General features: G+C 36.6%; 2 long non-coding RNA genes across 2 annotated transcripts; both read left to right on the plus strand.

Annotated features, from left to right (window-relative positions):
* The first annotated feature begins 4847 nt into the window (after positions 1-4847).
* Positions 4848-7459, plus strand: LOC122048958. The gene is made up of 2 exons (XR_006130754.1): positions 4848-5580; positions 7262-7459. It is a non-coding gene; the product is annotated as an uncharacterized LOC122048958 (long non-coding RNA).
* Positions 7460-8541: 1082 nt separating this feature from the next.
* On the plus strand, positions 8542-11430 carry LOC122048959. Its single transcript, XR_006130755.1, has 2 exons — positions 8542-8781; positions 11211-11430. It is a non-coding gene; the product is annotated as an uncharacterized LOC122048959 (long non-coding RNA).
* Positions 11431-16463: the final 5033 nt, after the last annotated feature.

Raw genomic sequence — 16463 nt, forward strand, 5'->3', positions numbered from 1 at the left:
TCTTTCTGATTGTGGATGGTTCATATTACCTTGTGTGGAATGTTGATATAAACTGCGTGGTTTGTTTATTATTTGTGTTGTATTGTTCCGGCTGTGTGGGCCGAGGATTAGATATATGTATTCTGGATTCATATTGTCACCCGAACAGGGGAGATGTTGTCGAAATTTATTCTGGCAGGGACTACCTGGGGCGTGACAATTTATTTGGTATCAGAGCAGGTTACGATACTTGCTAGGCATTCTGGATTTCCGAGATTTAATCTGATGACAATATTTTTGGTATCAGAGCAGGTTTACGATACTTGTTCTGGATTTTTGAGTTTATCTTATACCAATATTTTTGGTATCAGAGCAGGTTTGCGATGCATGTTTGATATGTTATGGATTTCCGAGGTTTCGATTTCGGATTTTCGCGTTTTGGAGTTTATGAGCGTATTTGGGTATTTTCGGATTGTACGGATTTTCGTCAATTTTCTTGTTTCGGAATTCTGAGGTATTTTGACGAGGTTCTATTTTGGGGGACTAAGCAGCGATAAGACATCTTTAGACGACAAATAGGTAAAATTAGGTAATTTTATAGTTTTCATACCTGTAGTGATATTTGGGTAACATTTTATTTTCAGATATGACACATATGCATATTCCGGTACCGAGATGTGGTAAACCACGTAAGAGGGCTATAGATTCTCCGGAGACAGAGTTTTCAGATAGATCTGCTAGGGTCGAGCCTGCCCGTCAGGGACAGACTCGTCAGGATATTATAAGCACATCGGATTATAGGACTCGACGGTTCTGACTTTAAAGGTACATACCTCGACTATACCACTAGTGGTATCACCTTCAGTATACCCGACACCCCCTCTAGTCGTGCCTACTACTGCGTACTTGAGGTACAAGACGAGGCAGAAATCTGGTGGGATACGCAGCGCTCGATTATAGGCGAGCAGCATATTACCTGGGTGAGATTTAGGGAGGCATTCGAGAGTCAGTATTTTCCCTGAGCGTATTAGATGACACGTCGGCTGGATTTTTTGAGTCTTCGGTAGAATAACTGCTCAGTGATGGAGTATAATGCCGAATTTAATCGGTTGGCCAGATTCTGTCCTGAGTTGGTTGTCGAGGACAGATCTCATATGTTTTAGTTTATTCAGGGGCTGGACGGGCATCTTCAGGTGAAGATTGCCAATTTTGGTTATTCATCATACACAGAGGCACTGGATAGAGCTCTTATGATTGAGTCTGCTCATCAGAGAGTGAATACAGACAAAAAGAGGAAGTAAACTGATCAGACTTCTAGACAGATCCAGCAGCCACAAACTACTGGACAGCAGCAGAGTAGTCGTACTCAGACGGGTCAGGGTACTTCTGGGTCATCTGATCGACCCCAGAAGTCAGGACGATCTTCATCAGGACGTTCCCGGTCTTCTTAGCAGAACCAGAAACTGTCCACCAGTGACCCTTACTGCACCCGATGCGGATCCCAAGATCACATCACCTCGGCATGCACTCTGGGACAGTCAGTTTGCTATTATTGCAAACTATCTGGACATTTGAGCCGAGACTGTTTGCTGAAGGCTAAGCATGTAGCTTCCGGAGTTTCTGTTCTGGGAGGACAATTTGGTCAGTCCGGGACTCAGCGAGGTGGGCTGAAAGCCCAATCTTCGCATCGTCAGCAGATGACAGCTCCTCCTGCAGCAGCTGCATATGGCATGCACGGGCAGGAGCATCCCGGTGTCCTTGTGGAGAACCCCACGGTATTCCACCTTAGTGTTCTCCTGTACTATTCGTCAAGAAGAAAGATGGTACTCTGAGGTTGTGCATCGATTATAGGCAGCTGAATGTAGTGACTATTAGAAATAAGTACCCCTTGCCACGGATCGAGGATTTATTTGATCAGCTCAGAGATACATCAATGTATTCTAAGATTGATCTGCGGTCTGGATATCATCATCTGAGAGTCAAAGATTTTGATATTCAGAAGACAACATTTCGCACTAGATACGGGCATTATGAGTTTTTGGTGATGCAATTTGGGCTTACCAATGCTCCTACAGTATTTATGGATCTGATGAACCGTATCTTTCTGGAGTACCTAGATCAGTTTGTTATTCTGTTTATCGATGGTATATTGATCTATTCGCGTTCTAAGGAGGAGCACGCGCAACATCTTTGCATAGTCTTAGAGACTCTGCGACGACATCATCTGTATGCGAAGTTCAGTAAGTGTGTATTTTGGCTATCTTCAGTTGGTTTCTGGGGCACGTGGTGTCAAGCCGAGGTATTTCAGTAGATCCTCAGAAGATCGAGGCTATCACTAGCTGGGAGCAGCCAAAGTCAGTCCAGGAGATCCCAGTTTCTTGGGACTGGCTGGATATTACAGACGATTCGTTAAGGGTTTCTCTAGTATTGCTATGCCATTGACACATCTGACCAGAAAAGGAGTGAAGTTCACGTGGTTAGAGGCTTATGAGACCAGCTTCCAAGAGCTGAAGCGAAGATTAGTATCAACACCAGTGTTAGTTTTATCTTCTGGTGATGACGGATTCGTACTTTACACAGACGCATCTCTTCAGGGCTTGGGCGTTGTTTTGATGCAGCACGGTAGGGTAGTCTCTTATGCTTCTCGTCAGTTGAAGGAGAATGAGAAGAACTACCCAGTACATGATTTAGAGCTAGCTGGCGACATCATCTTTATGGGATTACTTTTGAGATTCTTACTTATCATAAGAGTCTCAAATATCTTTTTACACATAAGGAACTCAATCTCCGACAGAGGAGATGGATGAAGTTCCTGAAGGATTATGATTGTACTATTAGCTACCATCCGGGTAAAGCTAATGTGGTTGCTGATGCACTTAGCTGGAAGTCCATAGGGACTTTAGCTTGTCACCGAGTTTTAGTCACGGACTTGATTCAGGGATTCTCCGAGTTGGGCCTTGAGGAGCAGGGACGGATAGAGCAGGGTATTCTTGTTACCATGGTTGCTCAGTAGTCGACCAGGATGAGGATTCGAGAGGCTCAGGCTGCAGATCAGCATTTACAGTTCATTGGTAGCCAGATAGCTTCCGGACAACAGACCGAGTTTACACGAGATGATGAGGGTATTGTTTATTTCCAAGGCAGATTATGTGTGCCTCAGTCTCACCCGGTCATGGAGGAGTTACTTCAGGAGACTCATCGCTCTAGATTTGCTATCCACCCAGGAGGAACTCGTATGTATCGCGATTTGAGATGTTCTTATTGGTGGAACGGTATGAAGAAAGACATCACAGAGTTTGTAGCTAGATGTCGTGTATGTCAGCAGGTGAAGGCTGAGCATCAGAGACCTGCTAGTTTACTTCAGAGGATCCCTATTCCAGAGTGGAAATGGAAGCACATTACTATGGATTTTGTGGTAGGATTGCCTAGGACTCGACGAGGCCATGATGCGGTTTGGGTAATCGTTGACCGATTAACCAAATCCGCATACTTTTTAGCGATCCAGAAGACGGATTCTCTAGATCAATTAGCAGAGTTATATTGTCGAGAGATTATCAGATTCCATGGTGTTCCGTTGAGCATTATATCTAATAGAGACCCACGGTTCACGTCCTGATTCTGGCACAGTCTGTAGCAGGATTTAGGCACGCAGCTCTGTTTCAGTACAGCATTCCATACGCAGACAGATGGGCAGTCAGAGTGGACCATTCAGAGTTTGGAGGACTTGCTAAGGTCTTGTGCGATGGACTTCGGAGGCAATTGGGAGGACCACCTGCCATTGGTGGAGTTCGCCTACAACAACAGCTATCATTCGGCTATCCAGATGGCACCGTTTGAAGCGTTGTATGGTAGACCTTGTCGGACACTCATCCTCTGGGAGGAGGTTAGAGAGGCCCAGCTACTAGGACCTCAGAGAGCTTAGCAGGAGACAGAGTTGGTTCGTAAGATCAGATGGAGGATGTCAGAGGCTCAGGACCGTCAGAAGAGTTATGCTGATCGGAGACGAAGACTCCTGGAGTTCCCTATTGGTGATCATGTATTTCTGAGAGTTTCACCCACGAAAGGGGTGAAAAGATTTGGTCTTCGAGGTAAGTTAGCTCCACGATATATTGGGTCATTCCAGATCTTGGAGATGATTGGAGCAGTAGCTTACCATCTGGCGCTACCACCATCTCGAGCTAGCATTCACGATGTATTCCATGTATCTATGCTGAGGAGATACGTATCCAACCCAGCACATGTTCTGTCAGATATATCAGTTCCTATTCAGCCTGACGTCACTTACAAGGAGGTTCCGGTACGGATGCTGGACCATAGAGAGCGTCAGCTGCGGAACAAGACTGTTCCGCTGGTTAAATTCGGATGACAGCATCATTCTGATGAGGAGGCTACTTGGAAGTTGGAGGATACGGTCCGAGCTCGATACCCTCATTTGTTTACTTGAGGTATGTGGGTTATAGTTTCTTTCAGCATTTATACTGTTTGGTTATATTTTAGTGTTTGTTATTGGTTATAGCAAAATTTGGATACCAAATTTTTATTAGTAGGGGAGAATGTGAGATATCGGAAAAAATTAAATAAATAGGGTTATTTCAGAAATATCCTTATAAAATTTTTTCAGAATTTTTAGAAATTTTCTGAGAATTTTTCGGTGTTCGTACGGAGGGTTTTCAGGGGATCGATCGGCGGGCGCGGGTAAAGCCTATTTGGGATATCCGTTTAAGTGAGGAAATATTTTTATTACATAATCCCTTTTCTTTTATTTCCTTCTTCCCCCAAAAGCGCCGACCTGACACTCTCTTCCCCGATCTCCCCTCTGCTCACGATCTGTCTCCCTCTCTCTCTGACGAATCGGCGCCGATGGGAACGGAGTTTCGACCTCTGGCGATCTTTCTCCGCCGGCATCGTCTCCGATTGATCTTAGATCCGGCTGGCATTTCCCTCTCCGGGTTGCATCATAGCATCTTGTCTTCTCACGCCTGCCTGCCGAGCCCTAGTTCTTGTTCCGGTGCCGCTGATTAAGCTCAGATCCGGTCGACGCCTTTTGTCTCCGGACTACAGACGTCGTATTGCGTCTACCACCACTCAATCGTTGGCGTAGATTGGGCTTGGAGCACGAAGGTGAGGAGCTAGCTTCCCAGATCCATCGATCGCCAGTGTGGAGAGGCAGTTAGGGTTTCAAGGGTAAGCAATCCAAACCTTATTCCTTCTATGTCTCTGATTTGTGCCCTAACTTCGAGCCTTACTCTTCGATTCTTCCTACTGACATCGTTGGATCATATCTTGAACTTTTCTGTTTCTTGGTGTGATTGAGCTCACGGTTGAAGGGAGGTGGGGTTCTGTGATCGTGAGGTGAATTCATCAGCGAGGATTTGTTCTGTGAAGGTGATCTTGGGTTCCAGCAGTGACGATCCTCAGTTGTGGATCAATTGATAAGGGCTGTGAGGTGAAATTGAGTGTTGTGGATCAACAAGCGTGGCTGTAAAGATCTGTTCTATTCTGTTCTTTGGTGTTCTTGATCCAGCTCACTTTGTTCCGACAACACTCCTTCCAGCAGCTCCTCTTTAGCTGCGGATCAAGAGCAGAGAGCTGGGATTTGAGGTATGTGTAGGAGTAATTGATACATGTTCTATATTTGAGTTAGGGTTATGCTTGAATTGAATTTAGAATGGAACATGTGGTAGATCATGTTTTGGATTTAAGGTTATAATTAGTTGTTGAATTGTGATTAGATTTAATTGCTTAGATTTAATCTAATGGAATGATTAGGGTTAAGGCAATTAACCCTTGTCAACTATTGGATTTGATTTAAGTCTAGATTTCTAATCTAATTGGTGATTAGGGATTAGGTAACTAACCCTAATTAACCATTAGATTTAATTAGGTAGATTGAGGTTGTGTTGATTAGGGTTTTGCCCTAATTTACTTTTAGGGATTTTATTTAGCTATTCATTTGGATTTAGCTAAATAAAATATATATATTGTTTGACACAGGACTCTGATTCGAGACAGGCATCTCGACGTTGGATTTGGCGTGATACTACCCGCTATTTGAGGCGGGTACCCTTTGACTTATCTTTTCGATATTGTCTTATGATATGTGTAGTTTACATATAACTAGTAGTATTTGGTAGATTAAGCACTTCCCTGGTTTTAGCTTAGATGATACCTGATACATGTTTCTACTGTTATTTGTTATACATTAGTCTGGTATACTTTTATTTCTTACCATGCGTATCTGTGTTAATAGAGATAGATGTATTTATAGTGCTTCACTATACTGGATTAGTTGCTTTACACGTTTGATACGTGTCCTTGGATTCATGATACTTATATCATTGTTATATGTGATGTTCTTGGATTTATGCTACTTATATCATGGTTATATATATGCGTTTACCTTTTTGGCACACACATATATGGAGGAGGCTATGTTCTAGTATGACATACTGTAGCCGCATGCACCATATTGCATGATTGCATGTTGGGCGATTGACGACTCTATTATTGTTGAGCTCGTCGGCCGGTTACATGGACCTGCATACCACGTGACCACTGCATGGGTAGTGGCACAGCACACAAGGTGTGTAGGTTGCTCGGTGGTGCTCCGCTGGAGGCTCCACTCATGGGTAGTGTGATAGGCAGCGTGGTAGCACGCCGGGGTCCCTCCCCGTCATCGTGTATCGGGAGATGAGAGCATTGCGCTCCCTCACTATGGTTGAGGTAGGAGGATAGGTGTACTCCGGTGCATCCCGTCCACTCGGTCACTCATCAGGGGTAGTGACGGCAGAGTGCACGGTGTTACAACCCTACCACTAGGTCTCACCATTGTGTGTGAGATGGCTGATTGGCGTCAGGGGTGACCATGTCATATTGCATAATATGCACAAACTACATTTATTGTGATTGTTGCATATTGGATGATGTATTTTGGTGACTGCATATGATTGTCAGGCATACAGGCTACATACTTATTTGCTCTGACTATTTTTATCTGTGTATGTTCACAGTCATATGGTCAAGACTCGCAGGTGAGTACAGTTTATTTCAGTTATGCATTTCTTATTATTCTTGTTGTAGACTGTATTACATGCTTATTGTTAGTTACTACAGTTTATTCAGCTATGCATACCTGTTATACTATTAGGAGATTATACTATAGGTTCTATGGTTTAGGAGACTGTATTATAAGTTATTGCTGGTAGTTATATGTCGCTGTACATATCTATTGGATTACCTGTTGAGTTCTTTGAACTCACACCATTATATTACTATTTTTCAGGTTGAGGCCGTCGGGAGATATTCCAATCACTAGCCCCCCTTGTCGTGAGGATTTCTTGTTGTTGATTTCTGTTATTGTTTCTATGCATATGCTGGTGATGTGGGATTTTTGTACTTGGGCTTTATGTTGACTTTTGGGTTTGCTACTCTTGTTTTCCACTGCGGATATTTTCATTACTTATATCTACGATGATTTTTATATCGTCTTTCTGATTGTGGATGGTTCATATTACCTTGTGTGGAATGTTGATATAAACTGCGTGGTTTGTTTATTATTTGTGTTGTATTGTTCCGGCCGTGTGGGCCGAGGATTAGATATATGTATTCTGGATTCATATTGTCATCCGGACATGACAGATGTTGTCGAAATTTTTTCTGGCAGGGATTACCTGGGGTGTGACATGAAAACATATAACATATTTCAAAGATAGATTTTTGCAAGAATTTGATAAAGCTTTCAAAAAATATGTTCAAAGATTAAAACCATATTTCAAAGATATTTTTTTTAAAATATTTTCTAAGAAGTTTAGGGAATTAAAAAGTTTTAAAGTAACTTTCAAAAATGCGTAAGTAGGTAAAAAAAAACCTTCACAAAGAACTTTTTCTAAGTAAACCTTTTAAGTAAGATTTTCAAAAAGAAGTGTTTAAAATTATTTTTAAAACAAGGCTTTTGAAAACATTTGCCAAAAACATTTAATGTAAGATTTAAATGTTTGGTAAAAAGGCTTTTTAATAAAAAGGCTTAAAGAAATAATTTTTTAAAAAAGTTTGATCCTCCTCCGGAATTTGATATTCCCCCCTCCCCCTTAATTTGACACTTCCTCTTAACTATAACGATCCAAATTTCCTCATTTGGAGTTCTAAATAGTGGTTAAAAATATTTAGAAATATTCTAGAGATTTTTATGTAATTTTTGAAGGTCGTTTGGTATTTTTATTAAACGAAAGAAGTTTTGACAAAAAAATATCCAAGCCGAGTTTTGAACCCGAGACCTCCGACCAAACCAAACCTTGATCGAATCCAGCTAACCAAGTGTGCTGCGGATATTTTGTGAATATATAGGAACTAAATTATACTTAAGCCATAATAGGAACAGAAATACCAAAATAAAGGGAGCCGAGCAGAGTTCGAACGCGCGACCTCCAACTCGCGCCAAACCGCAGCTGACCAAGTGTTCAGGCCGTCGGTTCTGTTTAGAATAGATAGCAAAATTATTTAAAGAATTTAACCGAATATTGAAATTATAAAAGAGGAACTTAACTTAGGGCTTGATTTACCCGAACCCCTAATCCTGTTTCTCTCCTTCCTCCTCACGCGGCGTCCGCAACTCCTCCTCTCGGGCGAAACCACAACGAGGAGCTAGGGCTTCTCCGGTGGCCGGCCAAAGGGATTCTGCGAGTTCTTCTCGGATCCGAGCTTCCCCCGTCAAGAGGGAACTGTTAGCACGAAGAAGGGTCGGAGATCTCGAGCTGTCCGAACCCTAGAAGTTTTTCCCATTCGGTTTGAAACCAAGAACATGCTGTAAGTCGCTTACTCACCTGCGGTAAGAGTGGTTCCGGATTCGATTGATGTTTCCTTGTGTCTTTTGATTTTTGAAGCATGTTGTGAACTTGCTGCCATGTTGTTGCTGTGAGTTTCATTAGGGATATAAGAGGGGAATTTGTTTAGGTTTTGATTTTGGGTTGCTTTACAATTAGGGTTAAGCTGTGAAGGTGTTATATAGGTCTATTTTAACTTTACAGCAAGTTGAAATTTGATCTTATGCAAAGAAAAAGGGGCACGAGTAACTCCCTTTGGGTTGCTGCGCAATTCGGCTACTTAGCTGAACATAAGAAGGCCTAGATTTGTTGAATAACATGTAGTTTCCTTTATGTTGTTATCCTACTGTTGCTTACTGTTAATTAAGAGCTGTTGTATAGTTTGTTGCGCTACGAAGTGGGCACGAACAACCCTTACTGTTAGTTTCGGTTGTTCTATACAATGAACAAGAATCGTTCATGGATTCTATACCAGCTTTAGAGCTTATAGTGCAGATTTGGATAAGCATAGTGTAGTGCAGATTTTGTTAGTTATCTATGTAGAATTCCAATAATAGCGTAGATTTTTATAAGTATGTACGCAGATTTAGCCTTGATCGATGATGCTTTAGCTTTCTATTGTTTCTGAAATTTCTGGATGGATATTTGTTGGCAGTTTAAACTTTGGATGGTGAAGTTTTGCTTCTTCTTGTTGCTTCCGAAAGTCTGAGCAGAGTTTTGTAGAATAGGCTTCGACTGATGATGCTATTACTTTCTTTATTGTGTCCAGATCTCTGGCCATGCTGTTGATGTTTAAGCTCAGATTAGAGATGTTTTTCTCCCTTTTCCTACTGTTGTCCAGCAAAGTTTGGTTAACTTGGTGAATGGGGGATTCGATTCAAGGATGTTTTGTGTTTTCTTGTGCTAGAATTTCAGAGAACAGATTTGAAGTCTAGCCATAGTGGCTTTGAGGTTGTGTGATCGATTTTTAGTCGCTAATGATTTGAGACTCTGTCGTGTTGCCAAAAAAAAAGGAATTTAGATCAAATTTATATAGTTTCCTGTCCAGATTTTTGTATTGGATGTTGATGCCCATAATTAGGATTTTAGTTAGCTGTTGTGACCATGGATCTATGGTTTCACTGATTTCTGGGCTTGCATAACTTGAAGACTTGAATCCTTCTATATATGTTTCACCTTGAGTTTTAATTGTCTCTGCATAAGTTAGCATCAAGGTTACCTGGTTCCTGCATTTGTCATTTGGCTTAATAGTATAGTTTCTTTTTGGTTCGATACATTTCTGCCCAAACTTGGTTACCGGTATAAAAAGTGTTTATCCAAGATCATGGTTCAATTGTAGGAACTTCAATCATGCTCAGCTTAGTGTATCTACGCAGGAATTTGGTATCAAGATTATCAGGTTCATGTATCAGTTTAGTTTAAAGTTGATTCCCCATATCCTTAGCTATAGAAAACAAATGGTACCATGTGTAGAGTGCAAATTAATTGTCGAGTTTCCGTGGCTCATTTAGACTATTGTATTATCAATTATTTAACATGCTGATGACCCTTTTTGTTTTTAGTTCCTTAATATGCAGCTTAAGATCTCTTGGTTGTGTAGTTTAGCATTTCAAAGTTAGAATTGGCTTAAATATTTCAGTTTCTTTTTAAAGAAATATTCTTTTAGAAGTATTAACAAGTATAAGAAAAATAAAGAAAAGAAAGAAGAAGGCCAAGGCCTTAAGTAGATCCCAAGGTCAAGACTTTAGGGATTTTGGCACATAAGGTGCTTATTAAAATGTCAAGACATTTTAAAGAAGAAGTAATTAAGATATTTTACTTTGAAGAGGCTAGTACCCGACTTCCGAGGTTGTCGTTAAACAAATCCAGGTGTCCGATTCCGAGATCTTGGCCCTGGTAGACCGAGGTCTGCTCTTTTAGGATTGGTGGCTCGCTACCCCAACCTATTAGGGAACGCACATAAGATGGTACTACGCCTGGGCCCAAGAAGAAAGTTTATTATTATTTTGAAGTATTATAAGTATAAGTTTTTGAACAAGTAAAATAAATTTTTACATAAGTATAAAAGTATTAAAGGATAAGTTTTAAACAAGTGAGATAATTAAAAGAATAAGTTTAGAACAAATGAATTAAGTTTCACTTTGTTTTAAAATCAGCAAGTTGAGTTTTATTTTATGCTAGCATGTTATTTAGATTAGCTTACTGTTCTTTGCTATTAGAAGAGCATGAGTAGCTTTACCTGTTTAGCATTTCAGTGCGTTTGTTTCTTTTACTAGTAGATGAGCATGAGTAGTTTTCCTTTTGAGCATTTAGTTTTAGTTTTCAGTATACTCACATGCATATCGAGTTTTTGTGAGTTAGATAGCGCTTACTAAGCATTTTACTTATAGTTTTCATTTCCTCTTACTGCAGATACAGGAAAGGAAAAGATTTAGCAAAGGAAGGCGACAAGGTGGCGCGGATGGTGTGTGATGCCAGGACTATGGAAGTCTTGGGACTTAGTCTAAGAATTTGTTAGATTAATTCTGTATATAGGTTGACAAGAAAATTTAAGCTGTAATTTATTTTGTTTCCGTTGTTCATTACTTGCATGATTTGATTTTATTAAACTGCGTGGTGATGTTATTTCTTTTGTATGTTTGATATATGTTCCAGCCACCAGTGGCTGATGTATATTATGTTTGTATCTCAGTTTAAGGTCACCGATACAGGGGAGACTCTGTCGAAATTTTTCGGTAGAGACTCCTCGTGATTTCTATCATACCAGTTAAGTAGAGTTAACAGTTAAGTAACGGTGATCCTTAGAGAGTAGTATAGTATAGTAAGAAGGATGGTCGTTACATTAACTTAGCACCTTCTGGTTATCTTTGTTATAATAAAAATGTTGACCTTAGTGCCTAGGGAATTAACTGTTCGTTACACTAATGTTCATCAAAATTATTTATACCTTATTAAGATTACTTACTTATGTTTACTTTTCGATTTAGGTGGATGAAATAATTTGGTGCTAATTTAATAATAGTTAATCATTATCAATGGTTTATTTTTTAAAAAATAATTTTTAAAAGATTTTTTAAAAGGACTTTAAAATTATTTTAAAAGTTTAAAAAAGAACTTTTAAAATGATTATTCTTAAAAGTTTTTCAAATGATTTTAAAATAATTTTAAAATAGTTTTTAAAATAATTTTTACAATAGTTTTTACCAATTTTTAAATAGTTTTTAATAATTTTTAAAATTAAATTTAAATCATTTTTAAAATAGTTTTTAAAATAATTTTTAAAATTAAATTTAAATCAATTTTTAAAATAGTTTTTAATAATGTTTAAAATTGAATTTAAACTGTTTGTTTAAAGGAGATTTTTTAAATGATTTTTAAAAGAGTTTTTTTTTAAAAAAAAAATTAAAATAATTTTTTAAAAATATTTTTTTAATAATAATTTTTAAAAGGATTTCAAAAGTATTTTTAAAATAACTTTTAAAAGATTTTTAAAAATAATTTTTAAAGATTTTTTAAAATATTTAAAAGAATTTTAAAATAAAATTTAAAATAATTTGTAATAGAGTTTTTAAAATAATGTTTTAAAGATTTATAAAATATTTAAAAGGATTTTAAAATAAATTTTAAAATAGAAAAATTTAACATGATTTTGATTGAGATTATTATTAGATTAATTAATCTGTGAAATAAGTATATTAGTTTAATTTTTTTAAAATTAAGGTTAAAAATTAAGTAGATTTAAATTAAATAAGATTTTAACTTCAGGTTGTTAAATTAAGTTAAAATTTAAGTTAAGTAACATATATTAGAATTAATTTTAATTTAATTTTAGTTTTAATTTTACTTTAAAGTTTGATTTTAAGTTTAATTTTAAATTTAAGTTTAAAGTTTAATTTTAAATTTTAGTTTAAATTTTAAGTTTAAAGTTTAATTTTAATTTTAATTTTAATTTTAAGTTTAAATTTTAATTTTGAAGTTTAATTTTAAATTTAAGTTTAAAGTTTAATTTTAAAGTTTAATTTTAAATTTAAGTTTAAATTTTAATTTTAAAGTTTAATTTTAAATTAAAATTTAAGTTTAAATTTTAAGTTTAAGTTTAAATTTAAATTTTAAGCTTTTTAATTTTAAGTTTAAAGTTTAAGTTTAATTTTAATTTTAACTTTTATTTTAGGTTTAAATGTAAATTTAAAGTTTATGTTTAATTTTAAATTTAAGTTTAAAGTTTAAGTTTATGTTTAAATTTAAATTTAAAGTTTAATTTTAAATTTAAGTTTTAATTTTAAGTTTTAATTTTAATTTAATTTTAAGTTAAAATTTTATGTTTAAATTTTAATTTTAAGTTTTATTTTAAGTTTAAATTTAAGTTTAAAGTTTAATTTTAATTTAATAGTTTAGTTTAATTTGATTTTAATTTAATTTTAATTTAGTTTGAATTTAATTTAAATTTAATTTCATTTGAATTTAATTTAAAATTTAATTTAGTTTGAATTTAATTTGACTTTAAATTTAATTTAAATTTAAATTTAGTTTGAATTTAATTTGAATTTAAATTTAGTTTGAATTTAATTTGATTTTCTTAGTCATCTCACCCAATCTATGTTTTCAATCAAGGAATCCTATAATTTTTGTGAGAAGAATTAAGTTTAATTTCAGGGTTTGGTTTAACTTTGTGTTAGATTCAAGTTTAGCTTTAGGATCAACAAATAGACATTCTTTGGATAAACTTCTGGGCTATGGTGAGTCACTTGGACATCATTAGAATAACAATGCCTTCGAAGTTTTTCAAATAGTCCTATCCACTGAACTTAGTATAAAACCTTGGTCTAACTAGTTAGGATCCGTAAGAGGTAGCTTCAATTAGTTCCACTTAGCCAAATACACCAAGTCGAAGTCATATCTTTCTAGACATGCATAGACTGAACTTCCCTAACCTACTATCATCAAAAACTTCACCAGTACCGTAGATCAAGTTAAATTTTGTCCCTTTTTACTCTAATCCTAATTACCCTGTCTGGTAGGTTACTTTTGGAGGTGCCAACTAATTTGGAGCCTCCCCCTAAATTATTGATTTTCCTTTTAATATTTTTGTATAATTAACATTAATTTTATTTAAGATTTAAATGTTTAGTTTTTTAATTTTGAATTAATTAAATTGGTCAAATTATCCTTCTTTAAAGAAGTGTATTTAATATTTAAATTTTCTTTCAATCTTAATTTTATTAAGTTATGATTATTTTTAGTGTTTAAGTTTTTATTAGTTTTTTTTTTAAATTTGAATGGTTTGAATTATATTTGTTGATTAATTTCATGATCAAGAGATACTTGATTATATCTTAGATTTGGTTTAGACTTATAATTCAAGTATAGATTTACTGATTTAATTATCTGTTCTTGCTTATGAATTTTGTTTTTCAAAAGATTGACTTGTTTTTCTAATTTCCTAAACCTTGAATATGAAATTTTAAAGATTAAAGAATTGTTTTCTAAATTATTGTTTAGATTTTTATTAGTTAATTTATTTGGTTGAGCATGCATATCTAATTGTTGAGGTAAATCCAAACTAGAGCAATGATGATTATCTAATTTACTAACATGTGTAGAAAAAAAATAGATTGTCATGTATTATAAACTTACTAACCTTTGCTCCCCCTGGATCCTTGGGTCTTCTTTCTGGGCATTGAAGTTTGCAGTGATCCATCTTCTTGCAATTAAAACTTTGGATATGCTCCTTCCTTTTTTGAACTTTAGGTGTCGACTTCTCCTTTACCTCTGGTTGTGTGGTTCGAGTTTTATAGGTGGGGCACTTACTTTTATAATGCCTCTTTCACTACATTTAAAACATATTAAATGATATTTGAATTTTGAATTTACAAATTTACCTTCAGAATCCTTGTTAGGATTCTCCTCCTTGTGCACCATCATCTAAGATTCAAATTCTAACTTTTGTTCTAGCTCTGATTCAGCTCTGACTTTCGAGATTCGAACCCGTGACCTCCAACCCGATCCGAGACTTAAGCGAAGCGTGATGACCAAGAACCCAGCAGGGCCATGCTGATAAAAGAGATAGTGAAATTAATTTATGGAGTAGTAGATAACAGAAATATTATGTTATAAAGAGAGATAAGTTGATGTTCTGTTTTCCCGTGACCCAAACCATCCTCTCCTCTCCTCTCGCTCGCGACGGCGGTGCTCGGGCAGGAAACAAAGCCGGAGCTAGGTTTTGTCTCCTGCGGCCGGCCAAGGGTCAAATCCGAGAGTTCTTTCTGCCATCACTATCTTCTCGTCGAGGAGAATCTGTAGGCACGAAGAAGAAGCTGAAAAATTGCAATCTCCGAACCCCTAGAAGCCTAATTCGGATTGTAAGACCAAGAAACCAAATGTAAGTGCTACTAACCTGCAATAAGGGTAGTTTCGAGCTTCGGTTTTGGGTTTCCTTTTAGGCTTTCAGAACATGCTGTAGAGAATTTCGGTTGCTAGGGATTTAGGTTTCCTTTTGGCTTTCGAAATATGCTGTTAGAATTGTGGATTGCTAGGGATATGGTTCTTTGGCTTTCGGAATATACTGGACAGATTTAGTTTGTTAGAGGTTTGGGAGTAGGTTCAAGGTTTGCCTTCTCCTTTGCATTACGACTGTGGCATGTTTTAAGATTTTCTGTTGCTCCATAAAAGTGCAAGCTTTGAACAGATTCACATAGTTTTTTTTATGTCAGCAAGCTTAACTTGATCTTGTGCAAAGAAAAGGGGCACGAGCAGCTCCCTTGGGGTTGCTGTGCAATTCGATCATTTTTTCTGAACCTGAGAAAGCATAGACTTGTTGATTAGCATGTAGTTTGGTTCTTTGCCGTGGACTGAAGGTTAAGCTTACAGTAGAAATTTTCTTACAGTAGAAATTGTTACAGTAGCAATTTCCTTTTTGATTTCTTACAGTAGCAATTGTTATAGGTTAAGCTTGAAGGTTGCATTCTAAGATTTTATTCCAGCATTTCAGTTTTTAAATTGTTCAAGAACTGTATGTTTTAAAGTTGTTTAAGCACTGTAGTTTAGATTAGTTTCAACACCGCGGTGTAGATTTGTTAAAGCATTTAATTTTAGTTTGTTAAAGCATTCAAATTCAGTTTTGTATGAGGTATTCCTTTATTAGAAGTATTAATAAGAACGAGTATTTTATTTGAAGAGGCTAGTGCCCGACTTCCGAGGTTGTCGTTAAACAAATCCAGGTGACCAATTCCGAGGTCTTGGCCCTGGTAAGACCAAGGTCTTTACCCTCATAGAACTGGTGGCTCGCTACCTCAGTTCCTATTAGGGAGCGCGCATTGGTACTAAGCCTGGGCCCAAGAAAAGATTATTATTTTGAAGTATAAAAGTATAAGATTTTTTTAAACAAGTGAAATAAGCTTCACATAAGTTTAAAATTCAGCAAGTTTAGTTTCTTTTATGCTAGCATGTTATTTAGAATTTTCTTGCTGTTGTATGCTATTAGATTAGCAGCTTTACATGTTTAACATTTCAGTATATTCACATACATATTCGAGTTTTGTGAGTTAGATAGCGCTTACTAAGCAATTTTGCTTACAGTTGCATTTCCTCTTACTGCAGATAAAGGAAAGGAAAAGTTATAGCGAAGGAAGGCGACAAGGAGGTGCGGATGGATGTGTGATGTTTGGA

The sequence above is a fragment of the Zingiber officinale genome, chromosome 2B (assembly GCF_018446385.1).
Source record: "Zingiber officinale cultivar Zhangliang chromosome 2B, Zo_v1.1, whole genome shotgun sequence".
NCBI classification, from domain to species: Eukaryota; Viridiplantae; Streptophyta; class Magnoliopsida; order Zingiberales; family Zingiberaceae; genus Zingiber; species Zingiber officinale.